This window comes from Strix uralensis, chromosome 2, assembly GCF_047716275.1.
Source record: "Strix uralensis isolate ZFMK-TIS-50842 chromosome 2, bStrUra1, whole genome shotgun sequence".
Lineage (NCBI taxonomy): Eukaryota > Metazoa > Chordata > Aves > Strigiformes > Strigidae > Strix > Strix uralensis.
The window spans coordinates 65479182-65491466 of NC_133973.1; the positions used below are offsets into that span (position 1 = coordinate 65479182).

At 41.3% G+C, this 12285-nt stretch overlaps 1 protein-coding gene across 2 annotated transcripts in view; it reads right to left on the bottom strand.

Moving 5' to 3' along the window:
- AFF3 (ALF transcription elongation factor 3) overlaps positions 1 to 12285 on the bottom strand; it is a 335959-nt gene that overhangs the window by 109749 nt on the left and 213925 nt on the right. The gene's annotated exons all lie outside the window — the stretch shown is intronic.

Genomic DNA, 12285 nt, shown 5'->3' on the forward strand with positions numbered 1-12285 from the left:
TGGCAACATGTTTTGTGGGGCAAAAGTAGAGAAGGGGAGGGCCAGCAGAGGTGAAAAGCAAAGCGAAATGAGGCTGCAGGTGATGAACCTGACAAAACCAGGGATGGGATGGTAGGAGAGCAGCAGAAAGGGTGCAGCAAGAAAGAAAAAGGAAGGAAAGAAAAGCAGAAGGGGTGGTGGATGGCATGGGATGGACAGCAGGTAACAAGACAGGGAAAGAGAAATCAGAAATCATCCTGCGCATAGGGTCTGAGGTGTCCGAGGATACCCGGGGAGCGGGCAGGGATGTGGGGCTGCAGAGGTGCTCCCCGGTGTTTGTGCTACCAGGCTCCCCTCCACCCTGTCCACAGAGGCCCCACTACCAAAGCAGCAAATGCATATTCTCCTGTAGCAGCAAATGAGGGCACACATTACCCAGCTGCGTTCCAACAACAGTGGGGTTAATTTTTCATGCTATTTAATTTCACCAACTTTGTGGGCTGGAGAGAGGGGAATAGTTGTGTAACATGGTGCGATGGGTGGAAAGTCTCTGAACGTCACTGTGTCTGGTGGCCAAGGATGGGAACGGGGCCTGGCGGCTCCCTCTCCTTGCCTTTGGGAGGCAGCAGCTTTTTAGGACATCAAATACTTAATTAACTGAGCTGCAGAATTGCAGGATAAGATTCATGCAGTTGCTTCTCTGTTGGAAACCAAGAGTGTCAGCCTGGACCGCTCTGTTCTTGGTGAGTCTTTAAAGCTAATTCAACACATATGGAAGATGTTCTTTGAAAAGAACCAGAGATTTACTTGGATAAAATTCTGAGTGGATGACAAGTGCATGCAAAGAAATAAGATGATTTTTTAATTTTTCTCAAGTAGAAAAACATAAGTGGCTTGAGCAAGAGGTATTTGCTTTCCAGCTAGGCACCAAGGCTTTTATGTTCTTCAGGGCACAGGAAGAGTTGTTCTCATAGTGAATTCATAGATCTGCAATGTCATTGAGCCAAATGGGATCATGCTAAAGATGTACTTGGCCACTTCTGCTGCATAAAAATAAATCAAAATAATTTTAAAAGAAGGTCTGTTGCTTTTTATAATCTTTCCATAATGCCTGACGATGATAGTTATTAAGTTATCCACCTACTGTGGTCTTAAGGAAATATATGCAAGTTGGGAATAATATCAGTATTTTAGGTCCTTCTACCAATCTAACCTTCACCATCCAGCTTTGTGCCCATCTCTCATTGTTTATGTGTTATATATGTCTTTGTTTAGTCTTATGCGTAATAATGAAACTCTTAAAATCCTATCTGGCTGACAAGTCTTCTGTTACTATACCTCTGATCTTCTCCTTTCTCTCTCTATTCCACTGCCTTCCAGGCTTCAGATCTGGAAATCTCGTTCCTGACTCCTGGCTACTCAGCATCAATCACAGGAGGCTGCTGTGGGTGCTGCAGGGCTCCTTACGTTAGCATGCTTGCTGAAGAGCGGTATCACCCAACCACTCTTAGACAGCAATGAAACCTACAGGAAAGGCTCAGGGAGAGGTTTCTTTCTCTTGAATACAAAGCCTGAAAAAGTAAAGCTCTTCAGAGGAGGAAAGGATGCCCCTTCCGAGTGACTGGCCTTGGTGCTGGACCGCTCGCACACCGGGGCTGCGCTGGGATTACGTGGGATGCGATGGTCAGCGTGCTAGTGGCAGCTGTGAGGGATGGGGAGAAGCAGCAGACCTCCTCCCTGACAAATACAGGTTTCTCTTTTTTTTCCCTTGGTCTTTCCGTGTGCAGTCACTCTGTAGCAGGCCACTTTTTCACATATATAAGTCATCTTGCTTTACTGAGACTGCTCACAGTAAATCATGCAGCTCACAGGGAAATGTTTTTTAACTGAACTGAAGATGGGCAGCACAGCATAAACACGAGTCTAGGTACCCACAGGAACTCTTGGTCTTTCAAACAATGCTGAAAGAAGTCCTGCTGGAAAGCATCATGCTTGTCTATAATTATTTGTGAGATCAAAACCTTACTCTGTGACAGAGGAAGAGCCCAGGGTTTTTTAACAGTCTGTGGCAAAAGGCTTCATCCTTTCTTCCACAGAAGTCTACAGAAACTGCTGTTGCTTACAGTGATTGCAAGTATTAAAGTTTGTATCTCATATTACATTTATTGTATAAGTTATGGGGAAAACATGTGGATTTTATAATGAGCAACCACATGAATTTTTTCTTAAGTCCCACAGTTAAAAACAGTACAGACCAGAGTGATGACAAATTATTTTTGAGGTTACGTTCTGAGGTTCCCAACTAGATCTTTTCCTTGCTCTTTGCTGTACTGGGCCTCTGTCTGAACTATGTCAAGGCAGGTCGCATGTCTGGGTTGTCTGCCTCATCTCCCTAGGGGACTTCAGGACAGAAGGCCCCCTCCACCCCCCCAAACTTTAGCCATTATAAATGGCACAAAAATTGATCATCAAACAAGGTACAAGAGGGTAATTTGCTCATCCTTTGTCTGTATGATGCTATTAAATACTTTCAAGAGACTATTTGTGCTGATTTGTCTGCTTTGCTTTGATAGTAGGAAAACTGGTGTTGAACGTACAGGATTTTGACCCATAATTGCACTAAATTCTAATCCAATTAAATACATAGTAAATCCACATGCTTATCAGGTAACAGATCAGTTTTGTTTTAATTTAGTATATCTGATCTATCGCACCTCCTGGAGTGTATCTCTGAAGAAATATGTCAAGAGATTTCTTCTCTCTACCTACAATTGCTTACAGTTTATGCCACGAAAGGGGGAATCAGCACAAATGAATCCCGACAAAATATCTTACAAAACTAATAAAAATCAGCATGCAGAAATTCCAGCTGCAATTGCACTATTTTGCCATAAAAGGTGTGTGGGCCAATCAAACCGTGTGTTTTTTTCTTGGAAAAACTTAGTTTTTATCTTCATAAGTCAGTGGTACAGTTGCCTTGATTTTGGAATGATCTGTAAGTATAACCCTTTTGAATCTCAGGAACAATATACCTCATTCAAACCTTTGTCCTGATTCATCTCCAGCTTTGATAGCTTCAGTGTGTCACCCTGCTTGCTTGTCAAATCTATCATCAATTCTAAATTGCCAATAAATATATTCCACATCTCTTTTGGGTGATGAAGCCTGTCTGTATGCTAAACAAAGAGCAGAATGCCCAAAGCCGAGATACACACTGAGATATAATATTCTCCCTCTTAAAATACCGCAGGTGAAATGATAATGTGGAAATATTCTTACCCTGAGGAAGGCAGACTCCAGTTGTAGCTTAACAAATCAAAGACCAGAAAACTTGCTTGCAATAACATCCTAACAAATCCAAAGAGTTATTTTTTTCCCCAGTTAAAAAATATCCACACTGACATTTAATCCAAATCCAGAGATTAAGGCAGAAGAACTTCAATAATTTGTTTAGTTAGGTATGAAAGGTAATTTGTCATGAAACTGTCAGCTTGCTACTGTAAAGGTTTAAAAAAATCATAGCTATTCATGGCTGAACAGTAGGACTTTTCCACACAGGAAAATTCATCATAATTTCAGGTTTCCATATCTTTTTGTATTTTGCATGGCAAATAAAAAGTTGTCCACCAAGCTTGAAAAGTCTTTTTTGAGTTGGTCACTCTGTGGGAGAGACAGGCATTTCTTTAGATTCCCTTAATTTGGTCTTCATAGTTGTAAAATAAATTAAAAACAAAATGAGGGAGCTTCTCAATCAAAAACTCACTTTCTTGTAATTAAAAAAATATATCTGTGTACCAACAAAGTAGAAAACTAAGGCACTTCAAATTCCAAAATCTTTCCATTCCTGGACGAGCTTTAGTGTTCAAATGCTAATAGGATGCCTGCATAAAAAACAAAAAAAAAAACCAAAAAAAAAAACCCAAAAAACTTGGCCTGTATTCAGGCTCAAGAGTCTGTGAAACAGACTTTTTCCATATTATGACCTCAGTTTTAGGATTTCTCTTTTGCAAAATGTTAGTTATTTTTCTTGGCAGGTGGCCAGAACCCTGTATCTCTCTTTCTCCTTCTCTCGCCCTCCTCCTCTCCCCACCCTCCAGGCGCACACACAACTCTCGTTTTTCCATCACCCAGCGATTCAGCCCCGGGACGAGGTAAGCCCCCCGCCCTTTGGCTGACGGGACATGGTGATGGTGTGGAAAAAAAAAATCAGGTTATGAAAGCCTGGAAGTATTAAATGCTCCTGATCGTCTTTCTCTTCTTTTGGACCCATTTTATTTTGTTTCCCTGCCTAACATCCCTCAGTGAAGACAGCAGCCCCCCATGACCAGCAGTAGTGGTGTCCCCGCCAAGCATCAGCCCCGGCGGGTTTCAAGTTGCAGCAGCTTTCGCCTAGGGTAGAGGATTTCCAAAACATGTTACCCTGGCAACCAGGAATTTTAGTCCAGCAAAAACACCACCATGCACATTGCCACTCCGACGTGCGAGACACTGAGCTTCCATTTATCATTTTCTTCAGAGGAAAAATACGGAGAGGGGTTGATGGTGCCTGCCTTCCTTGCAGCATTGCCGATGAAATGGACTTCTTCCCAGGTATTCACATCTCCTGATTTTCCTGGCAACTCCTCTTTTAACCACTGTATTCAGAGCTAATATGTAATACATTCAAAATTCCCAATTAGTCCCTTACAAATGACAAAGTCCAAGGAAAACAGTGCCTAAGAGAAAAATAATACGCTTTTGGTGCAATACAGGAAAACATTTTCTCAAGCATGATGATATTTTAGCCAGTTAAATTGGTCAGCTTTATTCTAAGTGACGCTAAATGAACACCAGTGCTACAGAAGCATTTTTAACTTGGTATAAAATTAGAAATAATGCCCAGCATTATAGTAAGTTTTCCAACGGGACAAAAGCTGCTGTTTTGAAGTGAGGGCTTCTCTTACATTAAATCACTTTCCCCTTCAGCTTTGAGCCAAGGGTGGCATCAAAATGAGGGCAGCTTCCCATGGCTAATTATTTTTCTGTCCAGTGTACAGAGTACAGGTAGATAGTAAAGGTGAAGGTGCTAAACAAGAGGGCTGGATCAAGGGGACTTTATAAATAAAACTGCACTGAGCCCTGCAGCGATAAGGGCAGTTATCTCAAGCTATTGGCTATATCCGGTAAAAGAGAGGGCTAGCATTTAAAAATAGGACGGCGAAGGCCCTGTCTCACCTCATGTAAGTCAATCACAAAACTTCCCCAGACCTCAGCAGTGCTTTTATTTAGCGTTCATCTATCCCTGTTCCTGTTGACATCTCAGATAAAGCTTTTTTTTGTTTGACTAAAACTCAACAGAAGCTAAATTTTGTCCCAGGAAAACCACAGCTGCAATTAAGGTCAGAATGGGCTTCCAGGTGTTTTCTTAATAACCAAACAGATATGCCCCATCTCATCTGCTTTCATGGACATCATGTTTTTAAGATCTTTTTATAAATGTATATGTTATTTAAAGATTTTTTTTACTTGTATCATCTTCAAGTGCTATGTGTCTATAATTTTTACAAGGCAAAAAAAATCACCAATAATAACAATTCATATTTCCTCCTTAACTTTGTTAAATCTCAAAGACAGATTCAGTCAATACCTGTGTGAGCAAATGGTTTCCAAGAAAACATCTTTATATCACTTGAAGAAAATAGATTTGTTGGTATCAACTAACAATAGTTTTTGTGAACTATCAGCAGCATTGTACACTGCAAATCCAAAAAACCTGTTCGCAGAAAAGGTTAGGAATTGGCAGGTAAAGTTCACATCAGCATTGTGACAATACCACAGTGGTTCTGATACATCCCATAGGTGAAATCACTTTGTTTCTTGGAGCAGGAAGTTATGGTGGAATTGTATTTTTTAATAGTCTATATATTTAATACACAGAGAAATGCTCTGTATAAGGGCTAAGGGTAATTCTTCAGGGAAGAGGGCAGGTAAAAGAACTTTTTCATGGGAATTTGAGAGTTGAGTGTGTTTTAAAATTTTAGGTGTTCTTTCTAGACTGGCTGAGCAGAGTGACAGTCTGTCAGTGTTAGAGGTTAGTTCTGCAAGCTGAGGCTCAAGTAAACAGGTGGAATAGTGCAATGAAGCCAGCCTTCTTCTTCTGCCAGTGACTTGGTTCATGGATAAACACCAGACTTTCACTTCTACAGGTTTCAAGACCTCCATTGCTCTGAAAAACACTGCCTTCATTCATCATAGTAAGTTTTTTTTCCTTCTTTTTTTTTTTTTTTTTTTAGCATGGACTGCAAGGCTTCTCTCAGAAACATCACAGATGTACCTTAAAAGCCATTGATGCAGTGGCATTTTCAGAAACAATACATCTCAAAAACTAACTTAAAGGATTTCATTTCATGTTGTCTACCACCCCTTGGAAGTTGTGTTTCTTGTGTGGCTCATGAGCAGGTTGATATGCTCATGAAAGCTCTCAATAGAGCCCATGGAGTTACTAAAAGAGGTGTCACCAAATCATTGGCCAATGTGTCTGCTGCAGATGTCCTTGCCATCTAAAATGCTGACAACTTGAGCTGTGGAAGACTGTTTGGGAAGTTGCCCTGGTATCTTAATCTGAAAGCTAAAAGTGGATTATACCCCATAAAAGTTTGGTCAGCCCTCTTCCTGGAACCAGCTTCCACAGTTGCATGGATTTCACCGTCTCCATTGTCCTCCAGACTCATCTGTTAGCTATTTTCTGGTTCAGTTGACTTGACCCATCATGGTCCTTTTGGCAAACAAACAGAAGGATATCAAAGATGCACTACTGGAGGGTTTTTTTTCCTCTGCAGCTTGCATGTATCCTTCCCTATTTGCCATCCCTCCCTCCAGTTCAGTGAGACAAAAGCCAAATCCTTCTAATTTAAATTGGGTGACCCTGTCCCAAGATTGAAACTCCGAGGGGAGGATGGGGGAGTGGTGATGGGGCAGGGGCTGCCCGTGCTCACCAGGTCTGTAGACACCTGGGACAGGCAGCAGCTCCTGCTCTCCCCTTCTCCCCACACCTGGCACTCAGGACATTTACCACTTACTACCCAAGTCTGTCTTCAAAAACTTAAACTACTGCTCATTTCCTTTACTGTTCTGGGTGAGTAATCCTTAGCCATTTTTACAGAACATTACATTTTTCAGTACTTTGTACAAATATTAATGAGATAGTCTTCATGGCGGTCTACTTATTATTTTAGATGGGGGAAAGCCAAAGCTAACTTTAAATAGCTTGCACCAGGCCTTTCGGTGAAGTGAGGTTGGATTAAGGCTCCTTTTCCAACTCCAGTGCTCAATCAGGTTGTAGCTGTCTGAGAGACTTAAGGTCAAGACCACACATCAGCCAGATGTGAGAGGCTAACCTGCCTGGGAGCTAAGAGCTGGATGGTGCGTTGGCAGCACTTGCTCAAGGTGATGTCCTGTATTTGAGACTGGTTCTCTCTGCTCTCTGGAGGCACCTTGTAACCCCTCTGCCTCAGTCTTCCCATCTGCAGAAGGGGAAACCAGCAGGAGTTGAATAGGAGTTGAATAGCTATCTGTGAGTCACTCTGAAGATACAACAGGCAAGACAGAAGAGAGGAAGAAAAGGTAAGAAACCAACAGGTGACACTTGTGCCAATACAGATGTAGGTCACATCAAGCAAGAGCAACAGTGATGTTGCTCTGAGTACCCATTTCCTATTTCCTTCCTCAAGGAGAATCAAGGTGATGGGGACGATCAGCAGCTGCTGGATGGACAAGAGACTGTAGCGCTAATGTCTGCAAATGGTCAGCTTGGAAGCTGCTGAATTTAGTACTGTTAATGAAGGTCCCCCTGAGCAAACTATTCTCCCAGCGATGCTGGGGACCAGTGCAGGGAAGGAACAGAGCCAACATCTATTTTCGCCTATCAAAAGCAAACAAGCAAATATACACACACCCTGAGATTGCTGTGATTTTCAGAGAGTATTACCAAAGGACAAAACTTGCATAACTGCCATAAATTATAAAAGCCTCCCTCAATCTTGGTTAATTCTCTTGTAAAAAGGGAGGGGAAAATCTGGAGCAGCTCAGCATGAAAACAATTGTGGGAGGGATAATAAAGAGACAGCACCGAGGTATCTAGTTGCTAGCCCTGATATCATTAAGTAAGTGCACTAGAAATGTCGAGGTAAATGCATAGCAGTGAATCACAGTCAGGCATGATTAACCTTGGGTAGTCTGAACTGGAAATCATTTACAAACACAAAGGTACTGAAGAACATCACAACAGACAGTACATCGAAAGTCAAGCCAAGAGCGAGAGTCTTGCTGAGTGCTTTGTGTATTTGTGTCTTTTTTTTAATTATTGTCATATTTTGCACATGGGAGGATATAAGATTGCAGACTCCCGGCTCAGGAAGGAGTTTCTATGGCACCGCAAGGTCCTCTGAAACACATGCACTGGTTGGAGTCACTTTTCCTTGCACATAAGTTTTATAAAATTAAAAGTTTTAATTGCAACGTTTCAAGGATTACTGAAAGAATTCAGTTTTTGCCAAAGAAAGACTGAAATCATGTATCTGTATATATCAAAGAGCAAAAGAGCACTCTTTCTTCATCCCCCCCCGACTCCTTATTGCAGCCCCTCAGACTATAACTGGTAAAACAGAGGGAGAAAGGATTTTAATAAAAATTAGGTGTTTTTAGGAAAATCTGTGAAAATTTTCTGACCTTTGAATATTGAACTTTTTATCACAAAAACAAAACAACAAAACATTGCTGGATATTTCTGAACAGTCTTAAAAGTTTAGAAAAGCTCAGTGAAGCTGTAACCAGCTGACCCATAGAGAGCTATATATATTGAGTAGAACAACAAAAAAACCCCTTCAAATCCGGCATTCTCATGGCTTTAAAAGCATTCAATTACAAGGAACATGAATCAACTGGGGAAGACTCCAGACAGCTTAACACCTTTGTATTGTTTGCACCTTTTATTGCAATTCTTCAGTGCCAGTTCAGGCGATTATTGTGCATGCTGAGGCGGTGAAGGCCAAAGGAATACTGTGCAAAAGGATGCAGCTCTGCTTAGACTTCCTCCCTGCTTTTGCACCATTCTCATTCTCCTACATCCATCTCAGTTATCTCTAGCATTGTAATAACTGCCCTTATTTATCTGCCTCATTAGGATGTTGCATCAATTAATGGCTATTATCTAATGCATACCAGTTTCTTAATGTTTAATATTATTATCAGTGGAAAGCTATGTCATAACGAGTCTATCTAGGGAGTTAACGCATACAGGAAAAAACCCCCTATGCATAATGCTATTCAGAATGATGCATTTACCATACCCTCTGAACAGACCACCACACATCCTGCACACTAGGTTTCTATACTCTCGGAGGTTATGGGTAGCACCTTTGGCCCCAGGGCTCTAGGTCACAGGGTTATATCTGGTTTTGAGGACCTGGAGCCCAGTGGACAAGGCAGGGGGAATGTCTTGAGGGGAGACTTCATGTAAATGCTCAGTTCACAAGTGCCTCACTGCCTGATTCAGGAGGGTAATCAACCTGTCCTTTGAAGCTGCATAAATAATGTTTGGATGGAGGTAGTAAATCTGTACCAGGGATGAATTAACTGCCATTGAGTCATATAAGCTTGGTTTGAGTGTGTGGCTTGTAACATGCCTGAGGAAAATAAAAAAGACATTTGCAAGAAAGAAACATTAATTTGCTCCTCCCCGTCTTTTCTGTTATTTTTATCTAGGCCAACATGACTTGCTTTGTGGGTTTTTTTGTTGGTTTTTGTTCAATTTTCACAATGAAACACTGACTCACAGTGAAACAAATCCACAGTTTCTCCTGGTCAGGCCTGAACGTGCCACCTCTCCTACATCAATGTTGCTCCTTTTTAGCACCCCTGCCAGGAGATACCAACCGGACTCCTTCGACACTCTCAGGGAAGTGACACCTCACAAGAGGGTGCAGGCTTTTTTACCCACAGGAACCCGTGGATGCGTTTGTGCCCCCTTGCACACCTCTCCCCTTGCACACCCCCGCTGGCTCCCAGCTGCAGGCCTGGGCACTGCTGGGGCTCTTGTCCTGCGCCATGTCATGGTCTTCTCCATGTACGCAGGGGAAGAGTACGTCCACTACTGTAGATGGACCTAGGCACATACACTCACGCATCCCTGTGTATGTGTTCACTGCAGGTCCTTCTGGTTGTGCGCCTTGTGTGCAGGTGCGAGCTGCTACACCCCCGAAAGAACAGAGAAAGTGTATTCATGACTGCCTGAGAACCAGGGGTAAAAGTCTGTCCTAGAAGAAGGTAGAAAAGAGAAGAAACCAGGGGAAGGCCAACAGAAGGTAGCAGAAAGAGAACTGGGATGTCAGTGTGCACCTACACATCAACATGAGTTAATTTACCTCACTGTAACGCTCAGGTATCCAGCCCTCTATTCAGTAACACATACATTTTAGTTTACTGATAGCTGTTGCTCATATCGCGCTCTCTTCTTTCTCATTTCCAGTGTTTGACCTCTGGTTTTCTCTTCTACTGCTCTCAGTTTTGTACCTCTTTCTGAAAATTTGGCATTTGCAGTTCCTTTTCCACCTTCTTAGCTGTATCCCTCTCATTTTCTTCCTCCTCTTTTGGCACAGCACTTGCTGGTTCCCTTCCTCTCATCTCCTTTCTCTCCTGCCTCCTTTTCCACACAAACAATTTCTCTAACTAGAGGGGCCTCTGCTTCTTGAACACAGTCATTTATCAGTGATAATCAGTCATTTCTACTTCTAGAAATTGCTCTGGGAACCAATATCTGCTGTGGGGTAGACTTAGCATATAGTAACAGTTTGAAGAGAAGCATTATAAATATAATATATCTAGTAGACAGCACAGTTTCAGAAGGTTGTACTAAGATCTCTTATTAGGCAAGGAACTTTTCATACCTAACCAGATTCTGAAGTCTGCTGTATCTAATACAGCACACTATATGATAAAGTATGTAGTCTCAAACCAAAACCATAAACATATTAGGGCATATCTCCAAACCCACATTCTGGGTTCAGATACCCCTATTGTGGGTTCAGAGATCTTACGTGGTTTTAATCCAATGAAGGAGAAGAAAGGAAAGTAAAGAACATTCCTCAAGAAGAAAATACCATCTAACTAGAAAAAACACTTTGGAGGATGGCTTATGTTTTACATATTGCTAAATATCAGCAAAAATAAATGTGTTCATTTCTCCAAAATACCTCCAGATGGCATTAAAACCCTTCTTCTTTCAGTCTTTATTGCGATATTATTTTTAAAAATTATAATTATTGGAATCATTCTATTAACCATTCCCAGCAATCATACTATCAGAAGGCATAAGGCTGCTAATGCTTAATTCATTTAATAAGTTGGGCTAAATATGCTCACATACTGTAATTACATTCCACAGCACAATCTGCAGGACAAGCCATTTCTTACACCATGTCAAATCTTTTTCTAGATTCATTTCCAGAAGATTTTTAATGCGTATTTGCAGCAGGAATCAAAACATCCCACAATAAATCACTGTTATTGTACCTCCTTCTGTGACTACTTTTGGCCATGTAACAAATGGTGACACCTTGCGAGATTTACATGATATAATGCTCTGAATTTAAATAACAGGAATCAGAAAACATAAATTATGGGCAAGATGCACTCTAAAATTCACATGACTGACTGTTACAAGAACTTCCCTCCCTCAAATGGGATTAAAAAGGTGAATGGTTTTGCAGAAATTCATAACGCTCCAGCCTAGGTATCTAGCTCAGTTTGGGAGACTGATGCTATTTATATATTTTTTTTAACTTGCAGCTCATCTGTTTCATAGTCTGGTTTATGTTGGCAAAACAATTCAGTCCTTTGTATACTGGAGTTAAAAATGGTAAAAGCTTCTATTGTTGCACTAGAGTGAAGGTGAACACTGATATATTACAAGTGCCTGTTCCTATCTATTTCTCGACTTCTTTTGTTAATTCAAAAACATCAACAAAATCGTGAGAGACCAGAGATAGCTGTAATTGGATTTCAAGTAATTCAGAGGTGAAGCTGCAGACTGCAGTCTTTTAAAATTACATCAGTACATCAAAGGCATATGTGACATGATGTTTTTTAGCAAGTGTGACAAACTCCGGCAGCATTAAGGTAATGCTGAAGTCAGGTTGTAAAGGCCAGCCTCACACACCTACAAAAATCATCTCATATCTATTCAGCGTGATATGGAGCCATTTCACTTGCAAAGATTTTTGACTTACTAGCATGCAAAAGTTCTGGGAATAATTAATGTTTACTCATTAT